This window comes from Macaca fascicularis, chromosome 2 (genome assembly GCF_037993035.2).
Source record: "Macaca fascicularis isolate 582-1 chromosome 2, T2T-MFA8v1.1".
Lineage (NCBI taxonomy): Eukaryota > Metazoa > Chordata > Mammalia > Primates > Cercopithecidae > Macaca > Macaca fascicularis.
In genome coordinates this window covers 149,319,794-149,339,296 of record NC_088376.1, presented here as the reverse complement: position 1 = coordinate 149,339,296, position 19,503 = coordinate 149,319,794, and the positions used below count along the sequence as shown (strand labels likewise).

Below are 19,503 nucleotides of genomic sequence, written 5' to 3'. Positions count from 1 at the left end.
AAAACAAAATAACCCATGAACAAACTAGGGGCTTGAAAAGGCTCTCTATAAGCTCTTCCTCTCGCCCACCCTCGCTCCTGGAGGAAGGAAGGTGACTTTTGTTTCCAAAGACACAGCGATGTTTCCTGGCCTGGCTTCAACTCCGGCCATCTGTGTCCAACCCTCTGTTGTATGTCCTGCTCAGAGGAGAAATCTGAGGCCACCAAACTTCCAACATGAAATATTAAGTATTTAATCATAAAATCTTTAACTTTGCCTTCAAGGATGCAATTGGGAGCCTTGTCCCACTCTGCAGCCATACTAGCCATGGCCAGGGCGAGCAAGAAAGAAGTTCAACCTACGGTTGAATGGGGAGAAAGGTGGCCCCACTATGGAGGGTCCCAGTGAAGACAACAGAGCCTAGGAGTTACAACCTCTGATCACAGTCCACTTTACCACTTTTGAGCTGTATGACTTTAAGTACACTCAACCTCTGTGTGCCCCTATCTTTTATAATGAGGATGACACTGGTACATCTCTCACTGGGTTGCAGGAAGTCCTGAGTCTATACTTCTAACAAACTCTGCTAAAGGAGATTCTTATACTGGCAGCCCAGCCCCGGCCCTCAGCTAAGGACCACTGGTTTAGAGGACCTCTTTCAGCCTTCAGTCACCGCAAGATATTCTACTGACACCCTGAAGCCTTCTTACCTTTTTATTTCCAGGGGCAGCATGGGGTACAGTACAGTGGAGGAAACTGGGCTGAGAGCAGTCCTGAGTTCAAATCTCCAGTCTGCCTTCTACCAGCTGAGTACTACTGCTCAGTACTACTACTCAATACTATTAAGTACTGCTCTTGTTTGTGCTCAGTTTTCTCAAGTATAAAATGGGGGCAATCCCCTCTGGCTTGTAGAGTTGCATCAAAACTCAGCCGTAATCGCTGCAAGAGTGCTTTTCGTCAGCCTTGTTAAGAGGGAGAACTCCACTCATGGATGTTGTTACTGTGGCTGTTGATGTTACCTGATGGTTGTCGGGGGTGGGTCAGCTCCAGAAGGGCTCCTTCTGCCACTCTGGGTGAGAGCCTGCAAAACAGAGAAGGGAAGGAGAGGAGGGATGGCGAAGCAGCGGTGGGGCAGGCAGGCAGCTCCTACAGAGGGCAGCGGGGGTGCAGGAAGCCTGCCAGGTCGTCCGGGCTGTGCGTGTGTCCCGCAGAGCATCCCCAGCCAGGGTGGCCGCAGCGAGTCCATGCAGCATGGCACTGGCCCTCGGGGTGTTGGGAACATGCAGGAGTGGGGCCTGCTGCCCTCAGGACAGCTGTGGGGGTGGGATGAGGGCAGCGTGGAGAAGACATTCTATAATTTTATCAGAGGAGAAGAGAAACCAACAGAGGGGCTGCTGAGACTTTTCTCCATCCTCCATCCAAACTCGTGGAAATGTTACAAAAAGGCCACGTAAGAACACGAGAAAGAGCACCTTGTTTTGGGGTGAGAAAGGCAGGTTTCCAGAGAGTTTATTTCGAATTATCCAATTTTTGCCCCCTCCCCCCAAATTTATTTTAAAAAAGGATATATCCAAAGATGACTACAATGCTTAGTTTATGAGTGACTTTTGTTTTCTTCTTTGTGCTTTTTTAAATTTCTATAATGTTCTACAAAAGTGATTTAAATTAATAATATAACACAAAATAAACTTGTGGAACCCTCGGAACAACCAGAACATGTGAAGCACCAGTCTGCGGACCCTCAGAGGTGGGAGCTGCGCCAAAGCAAGGTGCAGTGTGACCCTGGCCCTCCCCCCGTGACCTCCACCCTGCAGCTTTGCCCAGTGGGGGCCCAGTCTGCTGTGGACTGGCCCTCCAGCCCTTCACATGCAGTCCCCATTACCAAACACCATCTTCTCCTCCCAGAGTTCACGGAGAACCAGGCCATCTTCAGATCATCCAAACTTTCCTGCCACCCCTGCTCCTCGTTCTCAGGGATGGCCTGCTCACTTTGAGCTCCTTCACGGCACACAGGCTGGTCTTGGATGCCCATCTAGATCCTGGCCTGGGCATGGCAATGTTAGAGAGAGCTCTGGACTCAGTAGGGTGCCTGCCTCCCCTCCTCGAGAATGGCAGGAAGTAGGAGGCGGCCGATTCTGTGGTCTACCAGGGAGTCTTGGGATATGCAGGAGAGAGCAGCCTCAGCCATTAACTGTCCTAACAATGATGGCCTTGACTGTCCCATGATCTACCCTTGTGGTCTCCATCTGCCATATTTGTTCAAAATGATCCAATCACCTTGGATCAAGACTGACCACCTGACCCAGGCTAGCCAATCAAATTCCTTCCCTGGAAATTTGGCATGGGACCCAGGAAGAGGGGCAGTTTTGCCAGTGACTTGGGAACTCTGGGGCAGTCATCCTCTGCCCATCTTGTACTCAGAGTGAGAGTTGGTCTGCTGAGGAAGGAGAGAACTAGAGATCAAAAGATAGAGTGTCTTGAAGCTCCTAGTTTGCAGTTCCAGGCTTTCTTCAGGCTGGTACTTGGATTTTACAAAATATTCCCATAGTCATGAAACAGATGTTTTGCTTACATTGGCTTGGGGGCTCCTGTTGCAATCTTAAATCTCTGCACCATCCCTCTGGTTCACCAGGATGTTCAGTCCATGAGTTCTCCATGACTATATTGAGCACCTCCTCATGCCAAGCCCTGAGCAATCAGAGATGGTGGCTGCTCTGAAGACCCCACCATAAAGAAGACATACATGTGATTTCCAATTTCTGGAATATGGGGATATGTATTCAGATTCAGCTAAATGCCTATAACTTCCCTAGGAAGAGCCACATGACTATATTTGGAGTTTTCCTTTTAGAAGATGTGGCACATATGAAGATAAAGTAAAGCCATGAATTGATACTACTCAAACTTCTTTGAGGATTTAGGACTGAGAAGGCTCGTTGACTTACACAGCGGTAAAGCCACCCTAGTGCTAAGTCAGACAGACCTCGGCTCCCTCCAACACCTGCTAATGCTGGGTGAGTTACTTCACCTCTCTGACCCTCATCTATAACATGGGAGGATAATAATACCTCCTTCAGAGGGTTATGGTGATGATTAAATGAGATCATGTGTGTTAAGCGTGTACAACTATGCCTGGCACATAGTTAGGGCTTAGGAAATCTCAGTCATTGTTATCACTGCAATCGCCACCATCTGAGTATGGATCCATTGTTCTTAATCTGGCATTCACAACTTCCCAGAAGGCTACAACAACAACAATAATAATGCCGACTAACGTTTATTAAGGGTTTACTATTCAGGTCTTTCAGTGTCTTCAGCATTTTAAAAACTCAATGGAAATCATCCTTTTAGTCCCCCTGGGGAATACCAGCTAACAGAAATGTCAAGTCTCTTGGCGTTGGGCTCTCTTTGTACCAAAGCAAAGAAGTCTAGCTCAGCACCTTGGGCCAGTCAGAAGCTGGGAGTGGTACATGTGTTTGTTAATACAAAAATAATTCTTCTGTAATAAAGTCTGGTAGTAAAAAAAAATCCCAAACATCTAGTCCATGGGAGGAAAATGATAAAGAGCCTCCTGCTAGTGAACGCGCCTGGGACCCAACACTTAAATGGAGTGGTCCCAAGAAGCATGCCTCACCCGCACACCTGGGGAACAGTGCTTCGGCAATTTTAATTCCTGGCACTTCCCTCTCCTATGAAAAAATAACATGCAGAAAGCACAGGTGTGTGTGAGTTCACGGCAGGGTAACTTGGCTGTCTTTCTAGAACATTTCTCTGAAGCAAAACCAACCTTTTTGCAAGTTGTTACTTTTCCTTTCCTGAGACACACCCCTGTATTTTGTGGCTCTCTGGGATCATGCTGGAGGACAGCTCTGTGGGTCTGTAGCGGCAAGACCACACGTTTCTTCCACCTTGTCCTGAGTGCCAGTCTGTGATCAGCCTCCTCTACCGGCTGGTGGAGCAGGCAGAAGAAACACCTCTCACCTTCTCATCATCTGGGCATTTTTCCAAAGCCTTCTTCCAGCATCTTCCCATTCTTCTTCATCAGGTAACAACATTCTGGAGACCCAGAATCCGGCTCCACGTTCCTTCAGGTGCATACTATACCATGATTAACTTAATTCCACCAAAGCCACGTTCACAGGGCACTACTAATGTGAGACCACCAGTGACGACAGGTCAGGTCCTCTGTACTCGCTCACTAACACATTCATTCTGCAAGTATGTACTGAGCACATGCTGTGTGCTGAAACGACAATGGAGCCGTCTCTTCAAGCATTTTATATTCTGAACTACACCCTGGTTGCCAGAATCTGAATCAGTGAACTAACAGGTTCCAGCAGAAAGATTCATTTCTGTAAATACTTAGTGAGGCCTCCTATGTGCGTGGAGCTGGGGTGGATACTCAGGGTGTGAGAATTTAGTAAGACAAGACACTTGCCCTTGTCAAGGTCATGGCCTAGAAGGAGAAATATTTCTGCCTATGGCTGATCATAATACCCTGTGATAGTGCTGCAAGAGGTGTAAGAACAAGACACGGTAGGCCTAGAAGAAACGCGTTAATACAGCCAGAGAACGTATCCTAGACGAGGGGTCACTTGAGCAGGGCTTTGAAGGTTGAATAAGTATTCATCAGGGTTAAAAAGAGAGAAAAGGTGTTCCAAGTGGAGGGAAACACGTGTACTAAAGTACAAAGTGTGAAGCTAGGAAGGTCAGTATGTGAAGGGTCTTGGACACTGGGCTAAGGAACTTAGGGACTAGCTGCAGGGATGGGGCAGGGCTGATAATGGGATCAGATTAGTAAACCAGAAGATGACTCGCTCATGGGGCCTCTGGGAAGGATGGAGTTAGTGAAAGACACTCCAGGCAGGAAGATGGAGAAACGTTCCCAGGATATCCCATCCTTCCTCAGTGTATGCTCTATGACCAAGTGTTAAAGCCATTGATAAAAATGGGGCCAAACCAAGCACAAAGAATTCCTCTGCCAATCTCTGAATGACAAGATGCTTTGTTAGGGAAAGAAAACATGTACAGTTTGGAAGCCCTACATGAGAAGTGGCAAAATGGGTCAAAACTGGCCCTTGGGCTTGTTTTATTTGGCCTGAGAAAAAAACATTCAGTCTGAATTAGGAGCCAGAAATGGGACTTTCTGGGATACAGTATTTCAAACAGAGGGAGCAGCAAGTGCAAAAGCCCTGAGGCAGGAACGAGCCTGGCACCTTTGAAAGACACCAACGTGGCCAAAGTGGCTGGAGTCCAGTGTGAGCAGTGTGAGAGGAAACGGATTCAGGAGGAGGTGTTGGGCAGGGGCCAGGTCACACACGTGTCAGAGGCCACAGCAAGAATTCAGGTTTCATTCTAAGTGGGATGGGAGGAAGTGGGGGGTTGCAGTGGTGGGGGAAGAGTCTCCCTCTGGCTGCCCAGAAGAGGCTGCCTAGGGGCAAGGGGGAAGCAGGGAGACATGATCAGAGGCTGCCTATCCAGAGAGATGACAGCGGCTTGCATGGGGGTCGCTGGACCGGCAGAAGTTGGGGAAGTGGCACTGGCACCCACAATCTATTCTGGAGGTGGCGCCCTTGGGCTGTGGGCCTTGCTGGATGATTGGCTGTGAGCAGCCCAGCCCTGGACCAGATGGCAGGCAAGGGGGAGGGGAGTGTGTGGAAGCCGCCTTGGACAATCTCCTTCTGTCCCACTGCATCAGAGGGACAGGCGGCTGCGTGGAGTGGGGACCTAGGCAGAGACCAAGAGGTCAGGGCTGGAGTCTCAGGGCTGCCATTGTCTCAGGCCATGGCCCCACCATGGAGTGAGTGGGGAGCCCTGAAAAGCCAGGGAAGCAAGGAGGGGGAGCAGTGGGTCTAGAAGTAGGACCTGCTCTTCCCCTCCCCCTACCCCACACCACTCCCTCCATGAGGCTGTGCTTGCTTTGCTTTGCTCTCGTTCTGTAATTACAGAAATTACAGAGGCTCGCTTCGACTGCAATCACTCTAGTTTGCCTTTATTTCTTTTTGAAACTCTGTGGTTCAAGAAAGAAATTAATATTGAGTTTGGCTTCATTCCAAGGGGAAACATAATACAGTTTATTCTCTGCCTTTGGGAAAAATGCTAGGCTCAATCCATTGGACAAGGCTTTATTGAGCATCTGTTGTGTACCCAGACTCATGCCAGCTCCTATCGAAGGAGAAGAGCTAGCATTTATTGAGCGTCTATTGTGTGCCAGGCATTTTGCAGGCACTATGTCATCCAGGAGTCATTCCATCTATGTAAGCCAGGGCTACTTCACCCATCTGACAGATAAGGAAACAGCCTTGCCAGCCTGGGGTCTGAAATTGCCCAGTGATTTCAGGGCCTTGCTTCTCAAAGTGCGGTTCTTCAAGAGACAGCATCAGCATCACCTGAGAGCCTATCAGAAATGCAGAATCTTGGGCCCCACTCAAGACCTATGGAATGAGAAGCTGATTTTTAACCAGGTCCCATGATTTAGGCACATACAACAGCTTCAGAAGTTGTTAAGTTAGGGATGACCCAGATTATTTCATGGGACTTCGTTCAAATCTCTGTGCAATAGGGCTAGATATCTGGCTTGCTTGAGTCCTGATTTTCTCATCTGTAAATGTGGATTTCACAGAATTGCTCTGAGAATTGCATGATAATGCATGGAAAGAGGCCAGCCAAGGGTCTGGCACACAGGAAGTGTCAATAAATAGCAGCTTAGGCTGCCACTCAAAGAGATGAATGGCCGCAAAAGTGCTTTGTAATTGAAAAATGTTATACAAATGTGAAGACCAATTAATACTGGATGATCAGGTACAGAAGGTTAGATGGAGGTTGGAATTGTGCAGGACAGCCGGTGCTGTGGGCAGCGCTTGCCACGCACTGTCCTGGAGATCAGGGAAAGCTCCCTGGAGAATGTGCCCTGATGGAAAGGGAGCCACCAGAGAGGGTCTCCAAGGCCCAGCATTTTAACAAGACCTCAGAGGCCAGCCAGGCCTGTGGTGGGATGCAGGCTACAGGAGAAATGAGCTGGTTGGGACAGCTTGGGGCCTAAATGGGAGGCCTCCATTCTTGGATCCTCAGCCCCATGCACAGTGGTGCTTGGGGCCAAGACACAACTGGCCTCCTTCCTGGTCCAGACTTGCTCCATGCCAAACCGGTGCACCTGGTCTATCATGGCATTCTATAGATGAAGAAAAAAACCCACCGAGGACTGGTGGTTGGCCCAAGGTCTCACAGCATGAGAGTGGCCTGAACATTACAGACTCCCACCCAGCTCCCAGACAGCCACATACTCTTACTCAAGAGACGAAGGAAAGCAGTTTCATGTCTTGGTATAAATCCCTCAGTTGCCTCAACGTACCTGAGAGGGAATTTGCAGAAGCAGGTGTCTTTGTCGGTAGTATTTATTGCATGCTTACTCTTTACAACATCCCACTGTGACTTTTGAGTAAGCTACTTATTTTCTCAAAGTTTTTGTTTTGGCCGGGCGTGGTGGCTCACGCCTGTAATCCTAGCACTTTGGGAGGCCAAGGCAGGTAGATCATGAGGTCAGGAGATTGAGACCATCCTGGCTAACACGGTGAAACCCCATCTCTACTAAAAAATACAAAAAATTAGCCGGGCGTGGTGGCGGACGCGTGTAGTCCCAGCTACTTGGGAGGCTGAGGCAGGAGAATGGTGTGAACCTGGGAGGCGGAGCTTGCAGTGAGCTGAGATTGCGCCACTGCACTCCAGCCTGGGCGACAGAGCGAGACTTCGTCTCAAAAAAAAAAAGAGTTTTTGTTTCTTTGTCAATAAAGGAGGTCAATAGTGACCACTTCTCACTCTGTGATGACTGGATTTGAATTTTCTAGCACTGTGCTCAGTTCAGGAAGTGCTAAATACACTGAAGCTAAAATGATCGTTTGTCCCATTTTGCAGATGATGGCACTAAGGCCCAGAGAGGTCAAATGACCTGCCCAAAGTCACATAGGACTTGACCCAGGCCCTCTGACTTATAGTCTGGTGCTATTTGCTTGTCTAGGAAGTGCCTCCCAGGCACTGGCCTGTGTGAAATTCCCTGAAGCCATTAGACCTATTGGGCCTCATGACCTGACCTGCCCAAGCATGCCTGCTGGATGCCAGAGGGAAAGAAATGTGACTGCATGGAGATGAGCTTGCCTAGCCTCACTGTCCTAGGACAGATGAATAAATGGAGGCTCTAGCCCTTCCCCTCTGCTCTCAGCCTCTGAGAGCCTAGAAGTCAGGTTTTCTAGGACACCTCTGAAACCACAATGTGGAAGAAGGCCGGAAGGCATCCTCACCCCGACAACCCAGGCGAGAACAAATTCAACTTTGCAACTACTGGAATATGACAGACCCATCCAATGGTGAAACAGATTCTAGGAGTATGGTTCTCCTGCTTCTGCAGCTGCCTGCAGAAAAGAAGAATTCCTCAACTTTTCATTAACAAGGGGTGAAAGAAAAAGAAGAGCTCGGTACAGGGAGGAAGTGAGCTGGACACACTTACTAATGTGCCAGGGGCCACTCTAAATGCTTTTTGTCTATTAAATTGCTGTTAGCCCCCATTTTATTGATGGGTAAACTGAAGTACAGAGAAGTTAAAGTGACTTGCCAAAGGTCTCCCAGTTAGGAGCTAGGGGCTCCAAGCCTTGACCCAGGCAGCCGGGCTCCTGTGTCCAAGCTCTTAACCACTCTGCTGTCTCTAATGGGGTACCTGTGGAACCCCCCAAGCCCTCCATTTGGGGTGTACAAGTATGGCCTATCCCCAGCAGCCACCTCCCTCCAGGACAAACCTCCACAAGGACAAGGCCTGCTGTTCTTTTTAAGAAACTCAAGAGAGGCTGCCAGCATAAAAGCCTCTGAGTTCTGGCTCTAAAATGGCTCCTATGGTTGTGCTGGACAAACCCTACAGGTATCCAGGGAGTCTCTGGGAGGTCACATGGGATTCTGGCTGAGCCGTGGGGCTGGAGGTTCTAATCAGAGTCCCCAGGAGGCAGCCAGCCTCTAGGGGCAGCACTGCCCTCTTGGAGACCCCAGCTGTCCTCTAACTGCAGACATGGCCTGTGTCTTGCAGCTGCCGCGAGGAGCTGACCTGAGGAGGAAGGGCTTGACACCCTGAAGTCCAGTAGACACAGGTTTGAAATCTCACCCTAAACTTACTAGCTGTGTGACCCTATGCCAGTCCCTTCCCCTCTCTGTGCCTCAGCTTTCTTCTGTGTGCAAGCAGGAGAGTCAGACTCCGATTTCCAGCTCCACCTCACTCTGATCCAATCCTGCTTGTCTCACTCACACCATCAGTGGTTTACTAATGTCTGTTCCAGCCCCTAATTATCTATAGTGCCCAACTGAGCACCTCATTTTGTCAAGGCAATTTTCAATCCAATCCGCATCTACTGCGCACCTCCAGGGAGCCGGGCCTCATGCTGGGTGCTGAGGGACAAAGATGCAAGTTGGAGTCTGAGTCCTGCTGCCACTGAGCTCTTGGGACAGCTGGGAGATGGGCCATGGACAATCCACATCCACGGTGTAAGTTCTTCCACAGCACACAGAGAAGGAGAGGTGGCGCCCTGCCCTGGGGTCTGGGTTCAGGCAGGCAACTGGGAGGGGTAGCATTGGGTTTGGTGGGAAATGGAGCAGAAGTAGGGATATTTTTAAAATAATCACAGCTAGAGGAGCAGGACCGGACTGCTTGCTCTTAACCGCAACCCTAACTGCTCCTGGTCCATTCCAGGCAGACAGAACAAAGCCAAAATACAGAACATATTTGAAGACAGTGAGGAGGCTTGCTTGGGGGCTAGAATCTGGGGTGATTTAGGGAAACGTGGCCAGGAAGCCGCCAGTAGTAGTAAAGAACTCTGATGCAGGAAAAGAGGGCACATTTTACTCTGTAATGAGAATGATGATCACACCGAAGGCTGAGGAAGTGCTTAATGTATTTACTGCCTTTCTGTACTGCACACTGTACAGATGAGGAAGCCGAAGTTCAGACAGTTAAACAACTTCTCGGCTCCCAGACACTGCAGTTTGATTCCAAAGCCCATGTTCTTAACTATCCCTCTCCGCTGTGGGCATGGAGTGGTCACCAGGGCTGCCACCTGAGCCATGGAAGGTGGGGAGATTTGATGTGATGGTGACTTGGCAAGATCCCCCAGCAGCTGTGTGGGGAGGAAGAGAGGAGAGGGAGCATGGGTGGAGGTTGCTGTAACAGGGCTGGTGGAAGGATGAGAGACAGTGCCTGAGCCAGGACTATAGTGGGGGCGAGGAGGAAGGCCTGGTCACCCTATACAACGTGGCTTCTCTCCTGACTAATTACAGATTCTTCTGTCTTAGCTTCCCAGCTGCACCGTCACCTCTGCAAGAACAGGGCTCAGATCTTCCACCCGCTCTGCTTCCCCGACAGCAGGCAGCTTAAACAGCGCTAGATATGCGTGCGCTCTCTGGCTTCTGCCCTCTATGGCAGCAGACATTGTTCTTACAAGGCCTCAGCACAGGAACGTTTGCTTCGGAGAAGGCGGCAGGTCTACAGAGCAGTGGTGTGCTGGTAAGTTTTAACAACGGGCTCTTAGGAAACAAAACAGAAGACTCAATTTGCAGCACCTGCTGATTTCTGTGGTGTAAACACTCCCACCGTGACCCATGCAAAGTACTAATACGAGGTCACAGGATTGGGTGTGCGCCATCTGCGAGCAGGCTCCAGCACACCACTACGCCTTAGGCCTGGTTCTTCTTGTGGGGCCAGTGAGGCATGCTCTCGGGCAGAAACTGGCCTTGCTTCCTGAGTGGTTTAATGCTGGAAACCCTCTTGATTGCTTCCTGTAAGGGAAGCCCCGGACGCCACCCCCTGGGCTGGCCCTGGAGCGCATGCTGGGGCCAGTGGGTGCCCGCAGAGATGCCTGCTGCAGGGCAAGGAACATCGCACCCTGGGATCAGATACGGGAACTTGGAGGCATCCCCTGGGTGGATTTAAAAAAGCGGAGAGGGATGGAGAGAGAGGAGGGTGGGAAGGAGGGGGAAAGGAGAGAAAAGGGAGTGGAAGGAGAGGAGGAAAGAAACAGACAAGGAGGAGGCTGGGGTAAAGGAGCAGAGTGATGAGGAGGAAAACAGGAGGAGGAAAGGAGGCACACAGGAAGGGATCAGAAAGGGGAAAGAGGAAAAACAAGGGCAGAAGGAAAGAAGGACGGAAGAGAAAACAGATGTGCCATTCACTGCTTGTAAGCTGTCCAAGGCTCCACTGTGTCAGCTCACTGAACCAAGGAGGGAGGGAGGTAGCCTACCTTTCAGCCAAGAGAAGCCTGAGGTTGGCGGAGGCCAAGGTCAAAAGTGGCGGAGGAGCCGGGATTTTTGAACCCAGGCTGCAGGGCCTGTTCCACTGACTTCCTTCAGTTGGTTCTGACTGTATTTGCTGGGGGCCCATTAGTCTTAACCTTCCACGCGGGGCAGCTACCTCCCCACACCAGCTGGAGCCCCCAACCCTGTGCTGGGTATGAGGGCGAGCCCCTGTGGAACAGGTCCGGGTGCCCTCCCTCTGCACCCTCACCGCCTGTTCCAGGCTTCTTTCTTCCTTCTGCCTCTGATGGGTGTGGGACTTTCTGGAGGACTTCAGTTCCAGGGGATGCCTCTGTAAAAGCCCCGTGCTCAACCGGCCAGAAAGGATTAACTCAGACCAGGAAATAAGAGCGGCACGATGACCTTTTGCCATTCTTTTACATCACTCTTTGCCTTTTAAAACACACGTGTAAGAAGCCCGTGGGGTTAAAATAGCTGTTCATTTTTGCTCAAGATGTGCTTGGAAGGCTCCGACGGGCATTAAGGTAAAGGCCCTTTAAGAACTCAGATTTGGGGAAAAGAAAACATAACACTGCAAGGGCTGCCTGAACTAAACGATGAACTAAATAAGTCACGTGCAGGAGCACAGCCCAAACGGAGAGCTGGCTTAGCGTCGCAGAAGGCACATCCAAGACAGTGGCCGCAGACAGCGCCACGGCTCTTTATGAAGCGTCCACACCTGGGACTGCATTCCTCTCTCTATCTCAGCAGCTCTGCAGGCTCTATCAGCCCCTTCTAGAGACAATCAGACTGAGCCCCAGAGAGAAATTGTCTGGATCAAGATCACACAAGGTCACAAGAACCACCAGGGATCTCAACATGGTGGTTTTGGGCCGAATGGATCCCACAAATATGTTTGGTTGAGTGGTATCGGATTTGAATTTTAGAACTTGAACTTGCATGCTTTGGAGAAGGGCAGGGGTGATGTGTTTTCTAGTTTACTACAAGTCCCACCACTACTATCATCCTATCCCTGACCTCTTTACGCATTTCTGTGACCTGTCTGGCCCTCAACGGCCCCTGAATTTGCAATCCTTGTATACACGGTGCAGTCGTAGTCACTCAGTAGAGCTCTTTCTCTGAGCAGTGGAAGACGGATGAGGATTAATGTCCCCTTCCCTAGGGGATATGTCGAACTCTTGGGGGTGGTGAAGTTTGAAAAAGCATGTTTGGTGTTATAATTTTATATTTAGGAAACAACAAATCCTATTGTTCTCTTAATAAAAGCTCAGTTGGATTTTAAAAACTTCAGAGAGACTCTGCTTTAGTATATTCTGCAAGAATGAGGGAGGCGTGTATTTTCAGAGTCAGTTAAGGGTCAGATTCCAGGGTCTAAAATATTTTCCCACAATATAAAGGCTAATTTTATTTTTAAAAGACTTGAATGCTCACGTTCACCAGTGCATCTGTTCTTAACTCACTCACTTAGCTGTGGAAAGGAATTTTATGGTATAGAGCCCCTTGTTTTTGTAAAGTGAAAACTCCTATGTAACAAGAACAGTCTACCCATTTGGTAAAATCAGATTATTTATTTATTTATTTAATTTTTTTCTGAGACAGGGTCTTACTCTGTCACCTAGGCTGGAGTGCAGTGGCATGATCTCAGCTCACTGTAACCTCTGCCTCTCAGGCTCAAGCAATCATCCCACCTCAGGCCCCCAGCTAGCTGGGACTACAGGCATGTGCCACCATGTCAGGCTAAAAATCAGATTTTTATTGAACAAATTTTCTTTAAGTCCCATGAACAATAAGCAATGCCCTCTGCTGCCTGCCCCTATCATGGCTCCTGACAAACTTCTGATCAGTCTATGATATCCCAAGCAGGAGCTCTTCATAAGTATGCTCATTGTTCGCGGGACTTAAAGAAAATTTGTCCTTCCCTAGGGGCAAGGACACCTCGTTTTGAGTTTCAGCTCCGGTTCAATGTTGTGTGACTGTAGGTTAGTCACCTACCCTCTCTGTCTAAAACAGAAGTGATAACACTTACTTCTAGGGCTGCTATGAGGATTAAATGGGAAAATATGTAGTTAGTACAGCATCTGGGACATAGTAAATGCTTGATATCTGGCAGATATTATAATAAACCACCTGATCAGGGCTTTCATTTATATTTTTAGTTAGTGATGGAAAAAAGTTCTGGGTGGAAGGAAGGCCAGTATTATCTTTTTTTTTTTTTTTTTTTTTTTTGAGACAGAGTCTCGCTCTGTCGCCCAGACTGGAGTGCAGTGGCGCAATCTCGGCTCACTGCAAGCTCCACCTCCCGGGTTCACGCCATTCTCCTGCCTCAGCCTCCTGAGTAGCTGAGACTACAGGTGCCCGCCACCATGCCTGGCTAAGTTTTTTGTATTTTTAGTAGAGATGGGGTTTCACCATGTTAGCCAGGATGGTCTCGATCTCCTGACCTCATGATCCACCCGCCTCCGCCTCCCAAAGTGCTAGGATTACAAGCGTGAGCCACTGCGCCCGGTCCAGTGTTATCTTAACCTATACGCAATCAATATAAAGGAATGGTGGGAGTCACTGGGAGATGCTGATCAAATCAAATTCTTAGAGCAAATTGTTTATTAAACGTGATTCCCAAAGTGGTATGTGTATGTATCCTGCAATTTGGCACACCCGTTAAAATCCTGGTTAAATGTCAACTGTCTTTATTTGTCCACTGAATCAGTCTCCCTGACTCCTCTCCTGCCTGCCTGGAATAGGGGTGTCAAGATCCAAGGTCTTCAGCTCATTGCCTCATAGCTTGGCATCCAGTCCCAGAAACAGCAGCAAACAAATGACCCTCTCTCTCAGAGGACCCAGAAACAGGTTGCTATCTCTGGGGGTGGATTTGCTCAAACAGGTTTGCGGAAACAAACAAAATGGTTGCTTGCATCTAAATCATCAGGATCCCAGCTCTCACCAGCGCTTTTGAAACAGCCAAATGCCTGAGTCCAGCACCCTCTTTCCGCTTCCAAAATGGAATGGGGTTGTCTGCCAGCCTGCATCTTTGCCAGCATGCAAATGATGCACTTTGGGGTTTCACAGGGTATTAACCCCATGTTCTCCAATCCCTGATTAGGGAGGTAAGTCTACTGCACCAGCTGTGCTTCTAGAAGAGAAACTAGGTGTGTGGGTGAGAGTGTTTATTTTCCAAAAGCGTTTGCAGCATGGGGTCATTTAGATAGCTGGCATAGAGCAAACACAAATTCCCCCAGTGAGGTGTGCATAGAGGTTTTTAAAGACAGTACGTTTGCAGTGAGGTACACCATTCACACTCTTCAAATGCAAAATATTTATGTATATTTTTGGTGATGGAGCTGTTCATTTGTTCTAGTGATATTTACTAGCCTGGAATGAAGAACCCTGTTATGTATCATGCTTGTACTGTATTAGTCAGTTTCACTCTTCCAACACCACAAATTACAAGCCGATACATGGTTGGGAGCGGACCCTTTTCCTAACCTCTCCCCTTTGGCTCATAACAACAGCTGCTGGTGATTGAGCTATGGCCAGGATTGGGGCTTGATGCTTTATCTGCCTCATGATATGCAGTCTCACCACAATCCTATGAGGTAGGTGCTGGTATTATCCCCATTTTGCAGATGAGGGCACTGAGGTCCAGAGAGAAAGTGACTCACCCAGGATTACACAGTTTAGGAAGTGGCAGGGAGAGATGTGACTTTGGCTCCAAAGCTGATGCTTTTAGCTACCCTGATGTTCTGTTTTCTCCTCCTCTTGGGCTGGAATTGTCATTCTGGCCCATCAGGACCTCCACAAGCACTTAAGACTTTAGAAAGGTCTCTGTCAACCATCCCCTGGCCCTGCAGGGCAGCCTCCTTCCAGACTCTCCCTATAGCCTAGGCCCTCGTGTTGGTTGGAGGTGTAATCCTAGCTCTAGCTCTTTCCTGGTTGTGACCTGGGGTGAGTCACTTCACCTCTCCTCACCTGACTCTGCACCTCCACGAAGTGCAGGGAAGTATCCCATTCTGACAAGGCTGTAGGAAGGATGGAAGTAGAGGAGGCAAGTTGCCCCACCCCGACCAGTCCCGCACCTCCTTCTTGGGGAAGCTTGAGTTCTAGACACGGTCCCCTCCACTCTCCTCTTGTGCTCACTCTCACTCTAGCAGCTCCCGAATCAGCATTCAATACACATCACTCTGCCTTGTGCAACGCCATTATCTCCCGAGGACACAGGCTCCGTTGTCACGGCAACCAGAGTCCTTCCACCAACTCTATTTAATAATTTCTTAACGGAGGAGCTGGGCTGGCTTGGTGGAAGGGAAAGAGCACTGCGTTAGGGGTTAGAAGCTCCGGGTCCTAGCATCTGCAAGACCGAGGACTCTTCCTCTCTAGGCCTCAGTTTACCCATCTATAACACAGGTGTGTCTGAAATGGGTGGATTTTGTAATGTTCTCTAGCCTAGAAAGACCTGAGAAATGGCTTTCCAGGTTCAGGAAGCTGGGAACAAGTGACCTGAGCTGCTGGAAATGAGTTGGGGGTTGGAGTGAGGTTTGAGTGAGACCCACAGGAAGAACCGGATGCCGCCTCTGGTGACTACCCTCTCTCTGCTGAATTGCCTCCAGAATGTCACTCTTCAAATGTTTATTAGGTGTCTGTGATCCTCCAGATTCAGGGCCAGGGTTGGTTAGGAGATGGTGGTTTTGCCTGCAGCCATCATAGCCCTTATCTTCCCCGTTTTGCAGATGTGCAAACTGAGGCTCAGAGACTGCAAAGGAGTTGCCTGTGGTGCCTCAGCAAGCGGAAAACCCAGCTCTTCATCCACGTCATGCCTCATTTCAGAACCTGGGGCTAAGCTGTGCAGGAAGGTCACGTTGCTTGTACCTGGAGAAGACAGCCTGACCCCTGGCCCAGTCCCCTGCCCACCGATCTTGCTCTGGCCGCAATCTGTGTGGCCTCTGGTCCTCATTCAAGGAACCAGCAGATAATCAAAGTAATAAAGAGGTACCCACTCTGTGTTCTTGACTACGGGACCACAGACTCCAAAAGACAGAGCATTCCTGCTCTTAAGGGATCTACGGTTTTCACTGCAAGCAGATCTTCAAAGGGCAGCAACAGCACCCGGTTTCTTTCTACAATCCAAAATAGGACCTGGCACACAGTAGGTGCTCAGAGTTTTATTCGGTCCAATTGTTTGTCCACATCTGCTCCTGAGGGTAACTAGTCTAGGTCCCCCAGGGGCCTTTAAGAAAATCTCCCAAAGCAGCCACTGATCCATGTCTCCAAGGAGCTGCTTCGGACCCTGAGCTGAAGGGGGTCTATGACCAATGAGGGGACCCTTCCTTTGTGATTCCTGTCTAGCTCCAAGTTTGGGGAGGAGGCTGTTCTGCTCTGGCCCAGGCTGATGGCACCACTTTTAAGTACAGCCGTTGCCAGATCAGTGGCGCTATTTAACTCCTCCAGGGCTGGCGTTTTCATTTAATACCCGTGGAATAATTAACAGTGCTGCATCTGCTCTGTCATTAGTGGCATTCACTGCCATTTGGAGAAAGGACTCTTATCTTCCTCAGTCATTAGTCTCGGGGAGGCTATTATGGGGGAAATGGAGGAGGAGAGGAGGAAGTGGGGCGTGCAACTTCCCTCCCCTTGCCTGGAGAACTGGCGCCTGGCGCAGGGAGCAGCCGATCGTCCTATCCAATGGTCCAAACCCCTTGGCTGTATGAACTGAGCATGCAAAGCCAAGAGAGGGGAAAGAACCTGCCCATGGTCCCCCACAGGCTTGAGGCCCAGCAGGAGGCAGCTCTCCCACTTTTTTCTCAGGTCTGCAAGCCCAAGCCTCGGAGCCCTGCAGCCTTGGATCTGATTCCCAACTCTGCCCCGTGTCAGTGATATGACCTTGGGCAACTTCTTGAGCTCCCTGAGCCTCAGTTTCCTTATTGAGGATCCTGGGACAATGCTTGTGAAATACTGGCTCAGTGCCTAGGTCACAGGCAGAGCCCAAGACTGACAGATGTACATATCAGATCATTCTGTGTCATTATGCTGAACCAACCTGCTAAAAATGCATATGTAATCCATGAGTGCATTTAAATTCCACCTTTAAAAAAATACTCTTCAGTAAGATGACTTCTTCCCTTTCCCCAGGCCTACTTTTTATTTTTTTTTTAAATCATAGGTGGGTCCTTGATCTTAAGCTCTGGAAACATCTGACTTGGGCAGGAAGGGGCTTAGTCAGCTCAGGTGGCAGTGAAGCCTGGATTGCAGGCTGGCAGCTCAGACAGTGCCCAGGAAGCTGGTGGGTTTTGCTTTTGGCCACTTCTATTTTGCATTGCTTTCACTTTTTCTCAGCCCTTGCATGGCACAGCCAGAAATGGCGAATACAGAGAAAAAGCTCCTGGCTCCCCCACAGTTATCTTGTCTCAGGTGCTTTTCAGAAGCAGCGTGAGGTTGGCATCACCAAGACCTGGGCCCAATCTTGGTCTGTGCACCCCGTGGCGAGTGACTCCACCACCCTTGGGCTCAGGGTCCCCTCTGGCAGAAGGGGAGAGTAGCACCTATCGTCCAGCATCAGCCTTGGCTCAGGGACCAGTGCCCAGCAGGCCCTCTGAACTCATTGTCAGGGTCAAACTGGACAAGTTCTCTCCCCACCATCCAGCCAGGGAACTGTCAAACCCTCAGGTCTCTTGCCTCCCCTGGCACCTCACAGGGAAGCTCCTAGAACTCGTGATATTTCTCAGTCTCCAGCATGGCGACAGTCCAAAGGCAGAGGGGAGTGGGTCATGGCCAGGGTAAAGTGGTTTCCATCCCATATCCCCACCCCATCCCTGCCCTCTTGCCTGGGCATGGCTCAGAAGCACATAGCCTGCTCCTCCAGTGGGTCTGAGCTGAAGCTCACATACAAACACTCCCCACAACCTTCCTGGCTACGAAGACCTTTAGATCCTTCTATGAAATCTCATGGGGGCCCCTGGTGTTCATTTCTCCCCCAATTCACTGAGAAAAGCATTCTTGTGTGCAGGTAGGTGTCTGAGAGCAACCATCCCTTCCTCTCCCTCCAGGTCTGGCTACTGCTGGAAGCCCCCAGCCAAATGATCACTCTTTGGATCCAAACTCTGGGCATAACCAAGGAGATGTTAATCTCTGGCCAGAGCTCAGGTAAGGTTAGGACAAGATGCCGTGGCCCTTTTCTCCCAAACCTCACAGCCGTACCTTCCCAAGCTCTCCTGTAAGTCTCGATCTTTGAGTACTCTGTGCTCTACCTCCTACCAGAACTGGCCTCATCTGGACTACTTCTCAAGGGGCTACCTGGTGAACCTGGATTTCAGCCTAGTAAAGGTGATTTCCATCAGCTGGGAAACTAGGGGACAGAGATGAGGAGTCAGGGCTCACTGAGCCTCAGTTTCATCTTTTGGATGAGGATAATAATGGTACTAATAACAACAATAAAATTACCTTCAGTTGAAACTCCCAGGGCTGTCACAAGCTTCAACTGAGAAAACACTGTGAAAACTGAACTTCTACGTAAGTGTTAACATGTGCATGTAAGCACATGTGTGCAAAGGAGCCTCATTTGGGTCAAGGTCATTCTGATTTGGGCTTTATGAGAAAACTAGCTTAAAATAAAAGTCACTCTTTATTAGAGAAAGGATTCTTCTCCAGGATCTCAAGGACCATATTTTCTTCCCCTAGAATACTTTATATATGATCAAAAGAAAGAGCAGCTGCAAGAGCATTTTTAGCAAAGTATAACGTGCGGTTCTGATGACCGGGAGTATCGTGATCAGTGCTAAGTTGCAGCAAACCGCAACACTGATACCAAATGTCTTTGCTCACCTCCCTGTGGCTGCTGCCCTCTCCCTGCACAGAACCTCCTTATCAAACAACACATTCATGAAAGCAACCTGCTGTCTATGTTTCAGGGCATCTTTGACCTTGAATGTCCCTCTGGCCAGGGCTCAGTTATCTCAGGAGCTGGCGTGAGACACAGATCTTGCAGACACCAGGCCACCGACAGGTGGGCAGAGCTGCAGGTCACTGTCCAAGGCAGTCACTAACTCCTGCATCCCCAAGCCTGGCCTGTGTGCCAGGATCCCATCCAGTCCCAGTAGCCAGGGGACTCCTTTCACAGCCAACAGGGCCCCTGGCATCCTAAAGTGGCCCGTTCCACCTAGTTGTACATCCCCTGCTTTCAGAGCACCACAGCCAATCTCTCTGCAAGACCTGGCCTCCTTGTAATTTCCAATTTGTGAGAAATGTAAAAATAGA

General features: G+C 49.5%; 1 protein-coding gene across 2 annotated transcripts in view; it reads right to left on the bottom strand.

Moving 5' to 3' along the window:
* SLC6A1 (solute carrier family 6 member 1) overlaps positions 1-19,503 on the bottom strand; it is a 45,310-nt gene that overhangs the window by 21,313 nt on the left and 4,494 nt on the right. For both annotated transcript variants that reach the window (XM_045385748.2, XM_065538997.1), the window contains exon 2: positions 999-1,060. The gene's annotated coding sequence lies outside the window, so the exon portion shown is untranslated. The remainder of the gene's footprint in view (positions 1-998; positions 1,061-19,503) is intronic.